Raw genomic sequence first — 15,103 nt, 5'->3', positions numbered from 1 at the left:
CTTTTTAAAACAAATATACATAGATTCATTTTTTTAAAAAAGGGTGCATATTACAAAACAATATTTATATTTCAGTCAGCATGACATCCAAACAGCTGAAGAATAGCTTTTCTTCACTCTCAAAATGTTGATACTTCAGTTGAGCCCATATTCAGATAAGATCAGCTATAAATATTTCCAAAATAATTCCTTTCATGTGAAATTTAAATAAAACCTGGCCTTTAGTTTATCGTTGACAACAGATAAGAGAAGTGTCCTAATGTGACATTTCTGAAACTTTCTGAAATAAAAAATTGCAGGTCTTCACAAACTCCCTATATCTTTTCTTCATTTTAAAAATGCATTTAAATATGCATATGTTCAATATCCCTTCCTTATTTATTTTTTTAAATTGTATTTATTCAGTATTATAGTAGAACCAATTTCCTGTCTAGCCTGATCTGTATAAATAAGAATCTAGTAATGTATTTGCTATGACATATTTGGTGAATAGTCTTAAATTTTCTATTTGTTTCCACTATAAAAATGGGAAAATCATAATTCCTAGTATCCTAGAAATTTAAAATGAAGAATGTAATAGAATAAGCAATACATACTGTATTAGAGAAATAAATAGAAATCACAAAATAATGAAAATATAAATAAATGGAAAAGTCAGTGATATAAATATAATTGATTTCTCTCAAGACCTTTTTCCAATATCAAGAGGAAATAGTTGCAGTAGTTGAATAGAAAAGGATCAGAAGTATGAAGAAAATTTGTGGGGGGGCAGTGTTTAAAAAAAAGAACAGTGAATAGGAATTCACTTTACAACCAGATAAGATTAGAATGAAAGTAAAGAAAATTAATACAGTAAACCTGATATGTCAAGTAATGTAAAGTGCGATTCAGAAAATGATCATGCTAAATCTAATGAAATATTATAAATTTTAAAATATAGTAAATTTAATTACATAATGCCATCCATTATTTCAAGGAGGCAGATCTCATATTTTCATACTGTTGTCATACTTTTTGAGTCAGAGACTAAAAAAGAAAGCATATGAAATGAACTATCATTTTTTAAAAGTAAATTTTTTATTATAAGGGCCCAACATTCTTTCTTGAAGATGTTGGGGAATTACCAGCAAGTAGAATGTGTCATGATTAAAGAAAACTGACAAAAAGTTTAAAAGGTATAGCTCCTACCAGGGTGAAAAATGATCACTTAAATATAAGCAGTCAATTGAAAACTGTAAATACTAAGCTAACATTAAAAAAATTTCAGTAATTTTGTAAGCAAGAGAATTTATATAAAATAGAACATAAAGTATAATTCCTTAGTAAGAATAGTAAAAGTAATATATTTTAATCATAAAATTGACTCTAATTTACCCTAAAATTGCATTTTATACTACTTTACGAATTTGTGTGGTATATACTTGCATTTACATTTTAACATATTAAGTGTAGCTAAAGGCTGAAATTTGAATATTGAAATATATTTAATCATTTTCGCATCACTATTTCATTCATCATTCCTATGGAAAATATAATTTTATTATTTATTAAATTGTATTCTTATTTAAACACAAAATGGTAAATTACAGGGAATTTTCTATAATCTGTTTTTTTCTGAATGTCCAATAAAATTTGAAATCATTGTGAGATCAGTAATGAAATGGGTAGAAAATGATCTACTCTCTAGGACAAAAGCTATTTTCTTAACTAGTCATTAGGGAAATAAATTATAAGAAAAAAAGAAGATGATTGTTTTCTATGTAGTTTAAGAAAGGATCATTTTTTAATGGCCCCATCATCATTAATAAAATAGTATAGATGTAATAAAGAAAGCAGTTGTGAAGGAGACTTTCCATTATCATACGAATCAAGTCAGGGTCCCAGCAAGAATCAGAGGCACACTCAAAGGAAAATTAAGATTTTATCAAAGGGATTATTTATCAATATGCAAACAACAGTATTGGGAAACTATAAGGGATAGCTCAGTACTTCTGGGTAGTAGTAGTGGAACTCTAGCCACTCCTACTCTGGAATGAGGAGAGGTAGAGTGGTTCTTGGAAACCAAGAGGATGTCATTTGAGAGGGGCATCCTGAGAGGGGCAGCAATCTTTAGTCAAAGGACACAGCTAAGCTAGGACACCCTGAAGGAAAGGAGTCAGGGAGACGCACACCCCGACCTCACTCTCCTCTTCTTCCATCTCCTGCCGAAACCTCTAGTTAACTGAGCTCTGTCAGAAGCCAAGAACAAAGGGGCCCTTTGTTGGGGTCTACGTAGGTCAGTCTCATAGGCTGGAGAATGAAAGTAGAATGGATCTGGAGAGGAGAGAGGTAGCTATCTGGTACCCTGTGTCTTCCTAGAATCAGTTCAGTCATTTTAAAAGGTGTGTGTGTGTGTGTGCTTATTTGCTTAATGAATAAGTTCATTTACAGAAGACAGAGACTTAATATCAAATACATATATAATTATATTTGAAAACGTCATCCTTAACCATTTTCTAGAGCCCTTAAGTCCTATTAAAGGTCTATACTAGGTATAAAACTCTGTATTTATAACTATTTGGTTTTCCTTTTCCTTTTGATGATATTTTAATTTTCCATTACTCTACAGAGTATGCAGAATAAACTGAAACCTCCTTATCCTAGCATTCTATCATTTTCTACCATGATGTCTTGTGGATAAAGAATTAAGTAATCCTTTTCCATTCTATCTGAATAGTAGTGATTTTAGATCTTTTTTCTAGAAACTTGATAACAATACAATGTCCACTATGTTATTAGCCCACCTTGTTATAGAAAAAAAATGATCCAGTTTTGGTAGTCTACATTTGCACTGGGATAAGATAGCTAAAAAATACTTGTTGGAACATTATAATTTTGAACTTCCCTGGGTCTGTTGATTCATATAACTGGCAGATTCCGTGTGGGGACCTGGAAACTGCCTATAGAAATGTTGCAAGAGATATTGACTCTGAGGACCATGAGACTTCAGACTACCTCTATCCTTGACTGATAAATTTTACTTCGCTTCTTCTGAGCCATCGCTTGGAGACAAGCCCAGTTCTGGGTGGCTGCATGCACTGCCTCAAGAACTATTCCAATCAGAGAGAAATGCATAATTCTGCCCTGCTGGCATACTGTTTTCTCTCCTGTATTCCTTTAATGCCAAACTTGCCCTTAGCTAACATATTGAACAAATAATAAATGTATGATTTTCCATTATCTAGGTTTGAATAAGTGTACTTGGTGAATCTATAATTAAGAATTGCAGTTCAGTAATAGTTCTAGTGGCCAGAAAGACAGTGGCTTAAATATTCTAGAGGTTTATTTTTTTTCCAAGTTAAAATCAGAGTTAGGTCTTGAAAATCTAGTATTACTGCACCTCTAAAAATAACCAATGTGACTAACCTACCTTTCTGCTGTGCCATTCTCAATCTTTAGCTTCTCTCTTTAAGGTTATTTCATTGCCACTTAAAGGCTCAGCATCACCTGGAATTGCAGCAGGGCCATGCACTTCACACAGGTGAAGGAAAGGGGTGATTGGGAAAGACACGAGCCAGCTGAACCAGCTACCTTCCACCCTTTCAAAGAGCTCTCCTGAAAGCTAGGCTCAACAAATTCAACTAAATTTTTATTGGCAAGAAGTTGCTCAAGTTAGCCAAAAATTCTGGGAGATGTAATTTGACAGCTGGAAAAAAATTGCTTCCACTAACAAAATTATAACATTCTCATTAAAAAATAGGTGAGAGGTCATGCCAGTTCTGGGAGCTGCTCCTTTCCTTTACAAATTAAGCTTTTCTATGTTTTTTTCTGCAAAAGGTTCAAAAGGAAAGATCTAATATCACAGAAATTGACCATTTTCCACATCAATCTCTATTCAAAATCTCGTGCATATTTTTAGTAGTAGTATAACATCAGCATGATATTAGCATGCCTTTTGCTCCCGGAATTTAAAAAAATTAATCAACAAGGATTTTTTATCACTTCCTATATGTTCAGTAGATGGATATTCCAACAGAAGAAATAAAATGCCAAATTGGGTAAACTTAAAACAGTATGTTCATCCAAGCTTCAATAATTGAGAGGAAGAAAAGTTTATAAAGATTAGAAAGTATTAGAGAGTACCCATTCAGCAGCTCAGGTCTGAGCTGAACATTGAAGCTTTTTGTGGTAGATTGAACTATGTACCCCAGTTTGGACATGTTCTTAATCTAAATCCGCATTCCTGTGAATAAGAATCCATTAGAAATAGGCCTTTTGAAGATGTTATATTTAGTTAAGGTGTGGCTAACTGAAGCAGGGTGAACCTTCATCTGAATTACTGCAGGTCTTTTAAAGAGAAGAAACCAGAAGCCAGGGTCAGAGAAGGCCACAGGGAGAAGCCAGAAGTCAGTGGGAATCAGAAAGAGGAAGGACAGGACATTATCAAGTGAAGGAGATTCAAAACAAAGAACCCTAAGGATTGCCAGGAGGTAGGACTAGAAGCTACAACTTTGGGAGAAAGCAAGCACTGGTACTTCTTTTAGCCTCAAAGCCCTAAAAGTTATGAGCCAATAAATTCCCAGTGTTAAACCAACCCTAGCAACCTGGAAAACCATGACACGAATTGTCATGGTCAGGTTCATGTGTCAACTTGGCCAAGTGGTGGTACCTGTTTGACTGGTTGGGCAAGTGCTGGCCTGTCTGTTGCAATGAGGACATTTCATAGAATTAAATCGTTATCATGTCAGCTACATCCACAGCTGATCACATTTGTAATCAGCCAAAGGGGAATGTCTTCTGCAATGAGTAATGCTTAATCTGATCACTGGAAGCCTTTTAAGGAGGATTCAGAAGAGACAGGCTCTTCCTGTCTTGGCTGGCGAGTCTCTCCTGTGGAGTTTGTCCAGACCCTCCATCGGAATAGTTGGCTTCACAGCCTGTCCTGCGGATTTTGGACTCTGCATTCCCGTAGTTACGTGAGACACTTTTTATAAATTTTATATTTGCGAGTGTTCCCTGTTGATTCTGTTTCTCTAGAGAACTCTAACTAATACACCTATACAGGAGTTTATATCACTAGAAGAAACTGTGTAAAGTTTTAGGAGTATTTGAAGTAAATGTTCTGAATGGATCTCAAATCCCCACATGTTTTCCTGTGTTGTTTCCAACTGAACGAAGCTGTTATTGTTGAGCTTAGGCTGCTATCTTCGTAGATCACTGAACTGTTACAATGATGGTAAAATTATCCTCCTCATACCTTTAGGATTGTTCATTTTGGGTCATTATCATTACAGATGATTAGCTATGAGATTATACTTCAAAAGGTTGTCAGTCAAATGCAATATTAATTTTAGCAATTTTACGTTTGATTTGGCCTCAGTTGCTGCACGTTGACATGACTTCTAAAGCAACATGTGTTGAAAATTAATAACAATTATTTTCAAATCTATTGCTTAAGATAAAAAGCTCAGTAGTAAATTAGAGATTTGGAAACACATCCTAATATTACTTTTTAAAATATTTTAATAAAATTTATTTTTGAGAAAACAAACATTTACTTAGCACTTCACATACATATCAAGTGTTATGTTAGTTGAGGGCATAAAAAAAATCAAACTGGTTTTTCAGTTTCTGGCAACTCAGAAAAATATGATATGTCATAAATAAGTTGTGTAAACAGTATGGTTAGATTTCAGCGGGGAGATTCATTGTCTGTCTTTGAAATGCTGAAAAGATTTCAAAAAAGGTGGTTACATTTAAGGGCTTTTTTTCATACTTAGTGTTTCATATACTAATCAGAATGAACAAGAAAGAATTTTCTGGTTATGGGAACTACATTGAAAAAAGGATGGAAAATTTAAAGAAGATAAAGTATTTCAGGAAAACTTAAGATGTTCTGTTTGTTCCAAACTTAGCCATGTGGGAGAAAGGAGAACAAGATCAGGTTATGAAAGAAACTGGATTTCTTGTTAAGGGGTTCTTTGCTTCTCCTCTCTTCCTTCTTTCTTTCCCCCTGTACCTCTTCTTCCTTTCCCCTATCCTCCTCTTTCTTCTTTTTGAGGCAGTAGAAAGTCAGTGTAAGTGTACTTATCTAAATGTATTATATATATTATATATAACTAGGATTGAATTGCTAGATAATATGCAAAAATTCTATTTTACAACATATTGCCAAACAGTTATGTAAAGAGATCGTTTCATTACCACCGGCAAAATATGAGTCTGTTGAGCCATGTCCTTTCTCTGCTGGGGATTGTGAAACTTCTTAATGGCACCTCATTGTGGACTTGACCTACAATTTCCTGTTACTAATGCAATCACGCGGCTCTTCAAATACTTATTGGCAATGTCTGTTTCTGTTCAGGCCTATGCTCCTTGTTCTTTAAAGAGGTAGAAATAGTTTTGCAATTTTCTTCAATTAGTATAGTGCTTTTGGAGTAAGTATAAGAGTTTTTTCAACATTGGAAGCATTCAATTTATAGCAAGATGAAAATTAACATTTTTTATGTCATTGCTATTATTCAGCATTCTAATGGCAATCCTGGCCAATAAAATATGCCAAAAAAAATGTAGTAGAAATATTGGAAAGAGATAAATCTGTACCTATTTGCAAATGGTATGATTTGCAACTTGAAAATCCAAAATTAATAGACATTGTTAGAAATAATATTTGATTTCTCTCAGATGACCAGATTCAAGGTTTACAAATAACTTGTTTTACTTTAGATTTAATAAGTTATTTGAAAATTAGCAGGCAAAGTAGTTCTACTTTTAAAGAGAAGTAAATTTATCCAATGTCATATGCTAATGTGATATGAAATATCAAAACTCCAAAAGAAGAAAAATATAAATCTTTATTAAAATTGTACAACTATCTGGCACAAATAAAGTAACCTGCTATATTCTATTAAGTGAAGTTAGGTATTTTTAAATAGTTTATATCCCTTAATCTGTAATTGGAATTAAGGCACAATCATGGTCTCAACAGAGTATTTTATGGAACTTAAAAAGCCTAAAGAAGGTATAGTATGAAAAAGAACAAATATAATTTAAAAAGATAAAGATGGAAAAGTTGTTTCCCTGAGATACGTCATAATATACTCTTGAAGGTTAATAAATGAATAGTGAGTTACCAGGCAATAATAAACCCACAGATTTACAAAATCATAAGGAAAGTCCAGTAACAGTTCCTGAATATATAATACTTAATTTAGAATAAGTTGTCACTTCTCAAAAATTCCACATGCGTATTATGACAATTAATTTGCTATTAGGGAAGCAAATAGGTAAGCCTTGCATCCTGACATATATATACTTTCTTGATTAATCAATGGGTAAGAATAACAATGAAATAAATGTTTTATAAACAAGCAGATGAAAACGGATTTATAATATGAATACATTCTGGAAGAGTTAGAAAGGAAAATAATCACAAGTTTGACCATTTTTATATGAAATATCACAGTGAATATGTTGAAATGTTGAAAAATGAGAAGAAATATCCAAGAAATACTTTGTGTTTTCAACTTTAAAAAATATTCATTTTTCTCATAAAATGAAACAATATAGAACATTTTTAAAAAATTGTTTATTAAGTTGAACTTTAACTAGACCGGAACTAGTGTCAACTCTGAGGACATAAAACTCTCCTATAATTTACTCTTAAGGAAAACATGTCTTTTGCCACAGCATCACTAATTCTTCCTTTCTTGTCTTGATACTAATTGGCCATTCATCTCATCATCCCCTAGTCCAGTTCTTAAGTGGATAGACTGGTTTAGCTAATTATCATCATTTCTCTTTTAAGTAGAGCCCTCTCTTCAAATGTCATGAAGGTAAAAACACGAGCACACTTCTGCACAGCTTACAGCCTAACCATGGAGTAGAGACCAGTTTCAGAAAAAAAGTGATCATGAAGGCCAAAGAAATTGTGATTGACTAGTACAGAATAGGAGTTTACCTATTTATGTGCACATATAAAATACCTCTGAAATCAAATGGCGTTGGAGAACATGTATGAACTTCAGAGCTCCTTATTGCTTTCTCTATTCCATGATGGTCAAGCTGATGTTTATAGATTGTTTTTAATATACTGAAGAAGATTTGTAGCTTCAAAAGGGACATGAGAAATGAAGAGAACACACATAAATGTGGACTTTTTCCTACATCTTATTTGAAAATTTACCATCCTATATATTCAAAATATTCTTAACAGGCTGTGCAAGGGGTATTTAAATTTATGTAAATGTGGGCATATTTCATCCTTTTTGAGAACTATAGCTGAGATGGAGAAAGTTCTCAGAACATTCCTAATGCATCTCAATTAGGAAAGATGAGACTTTAAGTATCTCCAGTTTGTTTTGAGAACTTTTTACTTTCATTATGTAGAAAATGTTTCAAGTTGTAAATGGTTCTTGCCTATTTTGTGTGTGTGGGGGGGTGTCATTCATTTATTCTTACAAAAATATCCTTATTTCCTACAATACCGATCGTTATTATTAGGCAGTAATGTATTTTACCTTCTGTTTTGGAAGAGGATTTGTGTTTTGTTTTGTTTGCTTTTCCTGGAGCCATTTAGTTATTATTTCTTCCTCTAAGCCAGTCTGAATGAAAACATGATATTATTGACAGTTCATCACTGTTATTATGCAGAATCCTGAAAAAGTTATTATAGAAAAAAATAGTCTCTTTATAAAAACTTTGTCTATCAGTCTTTTTTTTGTACAATGGTGCACAAATAACTACTGTCTGTGAATATTTATTTATTACTTAGTCCTTAGTTTCTTGAGGCTCAAAGTTTTTCTAGACATGATTTTTAGAAGATACTGTGCTGCTGCAGTTTTTGTTCTGTCACTATTACTAATTTACCTACAAATGGCACAAATAAACCCATGAATCTGATGCCTTATTGTTACCATAAGTAGTCACATTTTAATGAACCAGCAAGAGGCTTTGTCCAGCTAATTCTTCCCTGCTGACCAATTTAGGGAAAGAATATGTGGGAATGCTTTTAAGTGGGCATATGTTTTAGAATATGTTAACACAGCACACCAAATTGGGCATAGAACTGCTTAGTCTGTAAGTGTTCACACAGCTGAGATGTGACTAGACAATAAAGTACAGCTAGATGAGTATTCTAATACCCATTCATTTGCAAGTTTCTGTTACAAAAATATAAGGGGACAGTCTAAGATGTGTTAGTCAGGGTTCTCTAGAGAAAAATAACCAACAGGAGATATCTGTAAATATGACATTTATAAACGTATCTCATGTAACTGTGGGAATGGAAGAGTCCCAAATCTATAGGGCAGGCTGTGAAGCTGCCAGCTCCAGTGAGGTGTCTCAATGAATTCCACAGGAGAGGCTCATTGGCTGAAGAAGCAGGAAAATCTGTCTTCTTCCTTAAAAGTCTCCAACTGATTGGATTGTCTCATTTGCAGGAGATAAGTCCTTAGTTGATCGCAGATGTAATCAGCCTCAGCTGCAATCAACTGAATGATGATTTAATAAATCAGCCTCCAGGTTTTATGAACCAGCCATGAAATACCCTTGCAGCGATGGTCAGGCCAGTGCTTGCCTGACCAGACAACTGGAATGGTCACCTGGCCAAGTTTACAAAAGAACCTATCCATCAGAGATGGGTAGGGGAAGAGAGCCAAGATTCATGTTCTATTTTCCCAATTCTGCATTTGACTTCACTATGAAACTAGCAGGAAAGACATTTAACCATTCTAAGCCTCAAATTCCTTCTGCATAAAATGATGCAGTGTCCTTAACTGGTTGTGAGACAGTTCTTTAAGTAAGTTATGAGCAATCTAGACTTATCAGATAAGATTTTAAGATTAAAATATTTTGCAGTTCCCATTTTGAATGAAGAGTAATTACATAGTAAAAGAGGAATAAGTACATTGTTTTTGTGACCAATTCCATAAGATATCACAACTAACATCTTTTATTTCTATGTAATATAAAATTAAAATGAGGCAAATTGCACCACTGAAAGGGCTGAACATCACACATGAGGTATTTTGTAAGAAAAACATGAGATTGCTATTAGAGATTCTTTTCCAAAATACAACAGATTTGTTACACCTTAAGATTTCCATTTCCATTAACTTTCTAAGCTACTAATCTATGTTATAAAATGGACCATGTGAGGCTAAAAATAAGATGCAAATGTGAACAAATTTGCCTTTAAATAAGGGTACAAAGGAAAGTAAGTGTCTTCAGAACATAGAGAAGTGAGGCTGCCAGTAAAATCCAGGCACCAGAATGAAACATGTTCTTAATCAGTATCCTCTGGAAAGCTGCATGAGCCCTGAACTAGAAGAGCTGCCCGATAGTACTTAAGAAGCAATGAAAGGAAGAAGCCCATATGCTGCAAAGCATCCCTCAGGCTCAAATGGTCTTTTGGATTTAGTTCAGTATTTGTGGCTGCCACACAAGCCGCAGGGGACCTTCCCCTTATTCTAGCCTAAGGATTTCAAAATTGCTTCCTCACTAAGAGGAAAAGACAAAAGCTGCTTCAGCTGTGCTTGCACACAGCGGTAGGTGAGCTCACCATTATTGCAGGGGGACAGTACCTGAGGCACTGGTAGCCAGGGGTTATGGTTCATCAGCTGCTCCACAGGACAATAGTATAGGTCAGCAACCAGCCGGCATCCGTTCCAGCTCAGCAGGCTCCTGCCTCTTCTTGTGGAAATAGTCACTGCAGTTACTTGCTTGCAGATTATATTAAGTGCATGACATGGAATATAGTGATACACAATGAGCATATGTGTCCTCAGGGATATTATTCAAGTTTCTCTCATAAGCTTATCCTAAAACTTATCTGTCTTTTACCAAGAATAAGGCATAAAGGACAAGTGGAGAAAATTATGTCAGAATTATTTTATAACACTCTTAGTATCTGAAGTTTTGGAGGCAACTCAATCTTGCACTCTCATGCCTAGCAAAATGGGACCAGCAGATTTAAAAGGTCAATCAATCTGTGTTTAAGTCATTAATATATTTTTATGCATCTAAAATCTCAAATTTTCTGAGGTTTATCTATTATGCTCTTTTACTGTATAGTAATTCTCAACATTGTATATGTGTTCAGAACTTTCCATCAGCCTAATGATTTCACCCCCACATTACCCCACTTGGAAACATGACACTTGGGAATGTATGTCTATTTCCTAATTGAAGGGAAGGGACTATATATAGTTCGAGTTCAAATGTAATGAATCCAAACATCAGATCAGAAACTGTGCTTTTATCAAGGCTAAAGTAAACAGTTACATAACTGGTGTTTTTTGTTGCTGTTGTTTCTCTGGATAGGGAAGGATTGTACATCATCACACAGAAAAATCTGCATGTTCTTCAGATTGACTTTCAAGAAAAAGAGTTCTTCAAGAATGACAAAAGTATAAGAAATTTCAAGATTGTCATCATTGACACCACATTTCAATGATGTACATGATAAGTAGCCTTATTGCTAATCATCTAAGAGCACTAATATTGGTGGTTTGAATTCTTTATCATGCATAACTTGTGACTATGTCAAAGGAGGGTGGCCCCCGATGACCATGCAGCCCCCCCATCAGGACCAAACCATCACGTGGGACTGCATTGGAATCCTATCTCATGGCTACCATAAGCATAGTCTCCTAAAAACTGGCAGAGTGATGCTTTAGGAACATAAATGTAATCAGGTTTCTGCACATGTCATCTATTCCTGATTAAAATACCTCAACAGGTTTGCAGTTTTACTGGGATAAAGAGCAAAATCCTTTATATGATGCTTATAGCCTTGCATGATTTGACCAGTTCCTTCCATGTCTACATCTTTCCTTGCACATCTAGTCTCACATCTCATGACTTTCCATATGCTTCTCCCTTTGTTTGGGAAGATTTATCATGCTTTACCTAATTAACTTCTTTCTTCTGATTTTTGCTCCATGATAAGTTCCACATCTCCAAGATTAGGTTAATGTTTCCTACGTTATGTTTTTATATCACTGCATAATATACACATAGAAATATAACAGCTGCAATTTTTTTTTTGCAGAAAAATTGTATGCTTAATTGACAGGGATTTTTTATTAGTAGTATATTCTAGATTCAAGTATTCTCTCTTTTTTTTAAATGAGAATGAGTGGAATCACATAATTATTTTTCTTTTATTTCACAACAAAAATGGATTACATCACCTTCTGTTTCATTTTGCTAACACTGCCAGAATGCAAAATGCAGAAATGGATTGGCTTTTACAAAGAGAATGTATTAAGTTACAAGTTATAATTCTAAGGCTATGGAAATGTCCAAATTAAGGCACCAACAAGACGACATCTTCCTGGAGAATAGGCAGTCAGTATCTGGAATGCCTCTGTCAGCTGGAAACTAAATGATGTCCACCAGTTCTTGCTCCTGGTTCATTTCTTTCAGCTTCTGATTCCAGTGGCTTTAACTTTAAGCATCTTTAGGTGCTCACTTGACTTCTCTGGAGAAAACTCTGGATTTCATCTCCTTAACTTAGCATCTCCAAACACCTCTGTCTTGTTTTCATTTCTGTGCTCTCTGTGTTGGTTTTGAGCTCTCTCTATGTTTTCTGCCTTTTATTCTCTTCATACAGGGCTCTAGTAAAAGGATTAAAACTCATCTTGAATGGCTGTGTCACAGCTTCATGTAATCAAAAATACCACCTACAATTAGGTGGTTCACATCTCCATGGAAACAACATCATCAAGAGGTCCCACCTAAAAATAAGTCTGTCCCCACAAAACTGGATTACAATTTAAAAAGCTTGAGTTTTCTGGAGTATGTAACATTTTCAAACAAGCACACCTTCATTAACAAGAGTAATTTCAGCCCCTGGACCCAACAATCACATTTCAAATTAGGATGTGTACAAGTTGAAGGTTTTCTATTTCCTTGTGCTGGTGTAAACAGTTTTGAATTTAACACTTTTGCGGTTTGGCAGGTCCATTATTGACTACTTTGGAATATTAATGTATAAATTAGGCTACCAAGGACAAACAGTATTGATAAGATTGTCTTCAAATGTACTGTGTTAGGGTTCTTTAAGAAACAGAACTAATGGCATAGATCTGTAAATATGATATTTATAAAGATGTCTAATGCAATCATGGACATGGAAGAGTCCCAAATCCATAGGGCAGGCTGTGAAGCTGGAGCTTGGATGAAGGGTCTGTATGAACTTCACAGGATATGCTTGCTGGCTGAAGAAGCAGTGAAAGAGTCTATCTTCTTCCTTACAAACTTTCAACAAATTAGATTGTCTTGTGGTGGGAGACATACCTTAGTTGATCACAAATGTGTTCAGCTACAGATGCAATCAACTGACTGATGACTTAATACACCAGCCTTCCAGTTTATCAGTCAGCCATGAAATATCCTTGCAGAAATGGTGAGGCCAGTGCTTGCTTGAACAGATACTGGGCATAATCACTTGCCCAAGTTGACACCAGAACCATACCATTACAGTCCATGCCTTGACAGCTTGGCAACAATACACGGCACTCTAAGTGTTGAAAAACACTTAGTTTCCAAATGGTACACCAGTAACAGACATATATTTTACCTAACAACACTCAACTGGTGTGTTCCTGCCTAAACTGGAATTATGCTACATCTCTCCAGAATAGGATGTAAGTCCTCAGGTAACATTCATTCTTAAAATTCATATCCTATGACTTGAATACTATAACATGAACAAAACAATGTATGTCATATGATAAGATGAAAACATGATATTTGTTTATGTACAAATGCAAACATACTCATAATAAAACAGTATGTATAAAATGTATAAATATGTATATATGTATATATGTATAAAATGTTCATACAATCCTCATTTCTATAACTGGTCACATGGTTGTAGTTCATATTAGTACCTTCTTCAACTACCCATTTAATGTTCCCTTTACCCTCAGCAAGCACTTAAGCTGGCTATAGTTCTTTGCCAGGTGGGGTGAATAGACCTTCATTCCTGACATTTCTGGGCTATTGGTAGTCCTGCTGGATTGGGTTGTTGCAATTTTCCATTGACTTTGATCATAGACATGGTAGTATTAACAGATGCCCTAGGGGATCTACTATATTTCAGGAAAACTCTTCTTTACCTCCATTGTGTAGCTACAGTCCTATCAAGGGGAAATAGGACCAATCACCCCAGTCAGAATAGCCATCCACTTTCTTGCCGGTTGATTCAGTAGCATGAGAAGCCTGAAGTGGCCAGGTGGCAGTTTTAACTTCCAGTTCAATGGAATAATTGTTGGTCTCTTGTTAGAAACACTCTTCCTTTTGGAACTAAGACCTGTAGGCTAGCATAGCTTAATATTTCAGGGACAGGAAGTAAAATTTTTCACAGTGGATAACTAAGGGTGATAGTGAGTGGTGCCATTCCCATTTCTACCCCTTGATTCCTGGACCCATGAATCCTGGCTAGGGTAGAAATAGCACCATAGAGTGGATGCTGATCACACATACACAGCTTCCTGGAGAACACTGGCCCAGCCCAGCAAGGCACTGCCACCTCACTGGCACTGTAATTGGGTCTTCAAAAGGCCATTCCACTGTTCTGTCAACTCAGCTGATGACTCCAAGTGATGGGGAACACAATAAAACTGAGAATTCCATGAGTATGTGCTTATTCCTGCAGTTCATTTGCTATGAAGTGGATTCCTTGAGCAGAAGCAAGGCTGTGTGGTGTACCATGATAGTGGATAAGGCATTCTGTAAGTCCACATATAGTAGTTTTTGTGGAAGCACTGTATGCAGGGAATGCAAACCCATATCTGGAATATGTATCTATTCCAGTTAGAAAAAATCACTGCCCCTTCCATGATGGAAGTAGTCCAATGTAACCAACCTGTCAACAGATAGCAGGCTGATCATCTCTAGAAATGGTGCCATATCAGGGACTGAGTGTGGGCCTCTTCTGCTGGCAGACTGGCCACTCAGCAGTGGTCATAGCCATGTCAGCCTTGGTGAGTTGAAGTCCAAGTTGAGCCCATGCATAACCTCCACCCCTACCACCTTGCCCACTTTGTTCATGAACCCATTAGGTAATGACAGGAGTGTCTGAGGAAAGAGGATGACTTATATCCACAGGATG

At 35.4% G+C, this 15,103-nt stretch overlaps 1 long non-coding RNA gene across 2 annotated transcripts in view; it reads left to right on the top strand.

The window, feature by feature from the left end:
* Positions 1-15,103, top strand: part of LOC143654807 (uncharacterized) — a 182,633-nt gene that overhangs the window by 97,345 nt on the left and 70,185 nt on the right. The window contains exon 3 of one of the 2 annotated variants that reach the window (XR_013161975.1): positions 11,302-11,435. This is a non-coding gene — a long non-coding RNA (uncharacterized LOC143654807). Of the gene's footprint in view, positions 1-4,744; positions 4,956-11,301; positions 11,436-15,103 lie in introns of those variants that run through there. The other variant, XR_013161974.1, reaches the window with a different exon arrangement.

Source organism: Tamandua tetradactyla, chromosome 14 (assembly GCF_023851605.1).
Source record: "Tamandua tetradactyla isolate mTamTet1 chromosome 14, mTamTet1.pri, whole genome shotgun sequence".
In the NCBI taxonomy this organism is placed as follows: domain Eukaryota; kingdom Metazoa; phylum Chordata; class Mammalia; order Pilosa; family Myrmecophagidae; genus Tamandua; species Tamandua tetradactyla.
The sequence above is the reverse complement of the archived record's forward strand: the minus strand, read 5'-3'. Positions and strand labels throughout refer to the sequence as shown.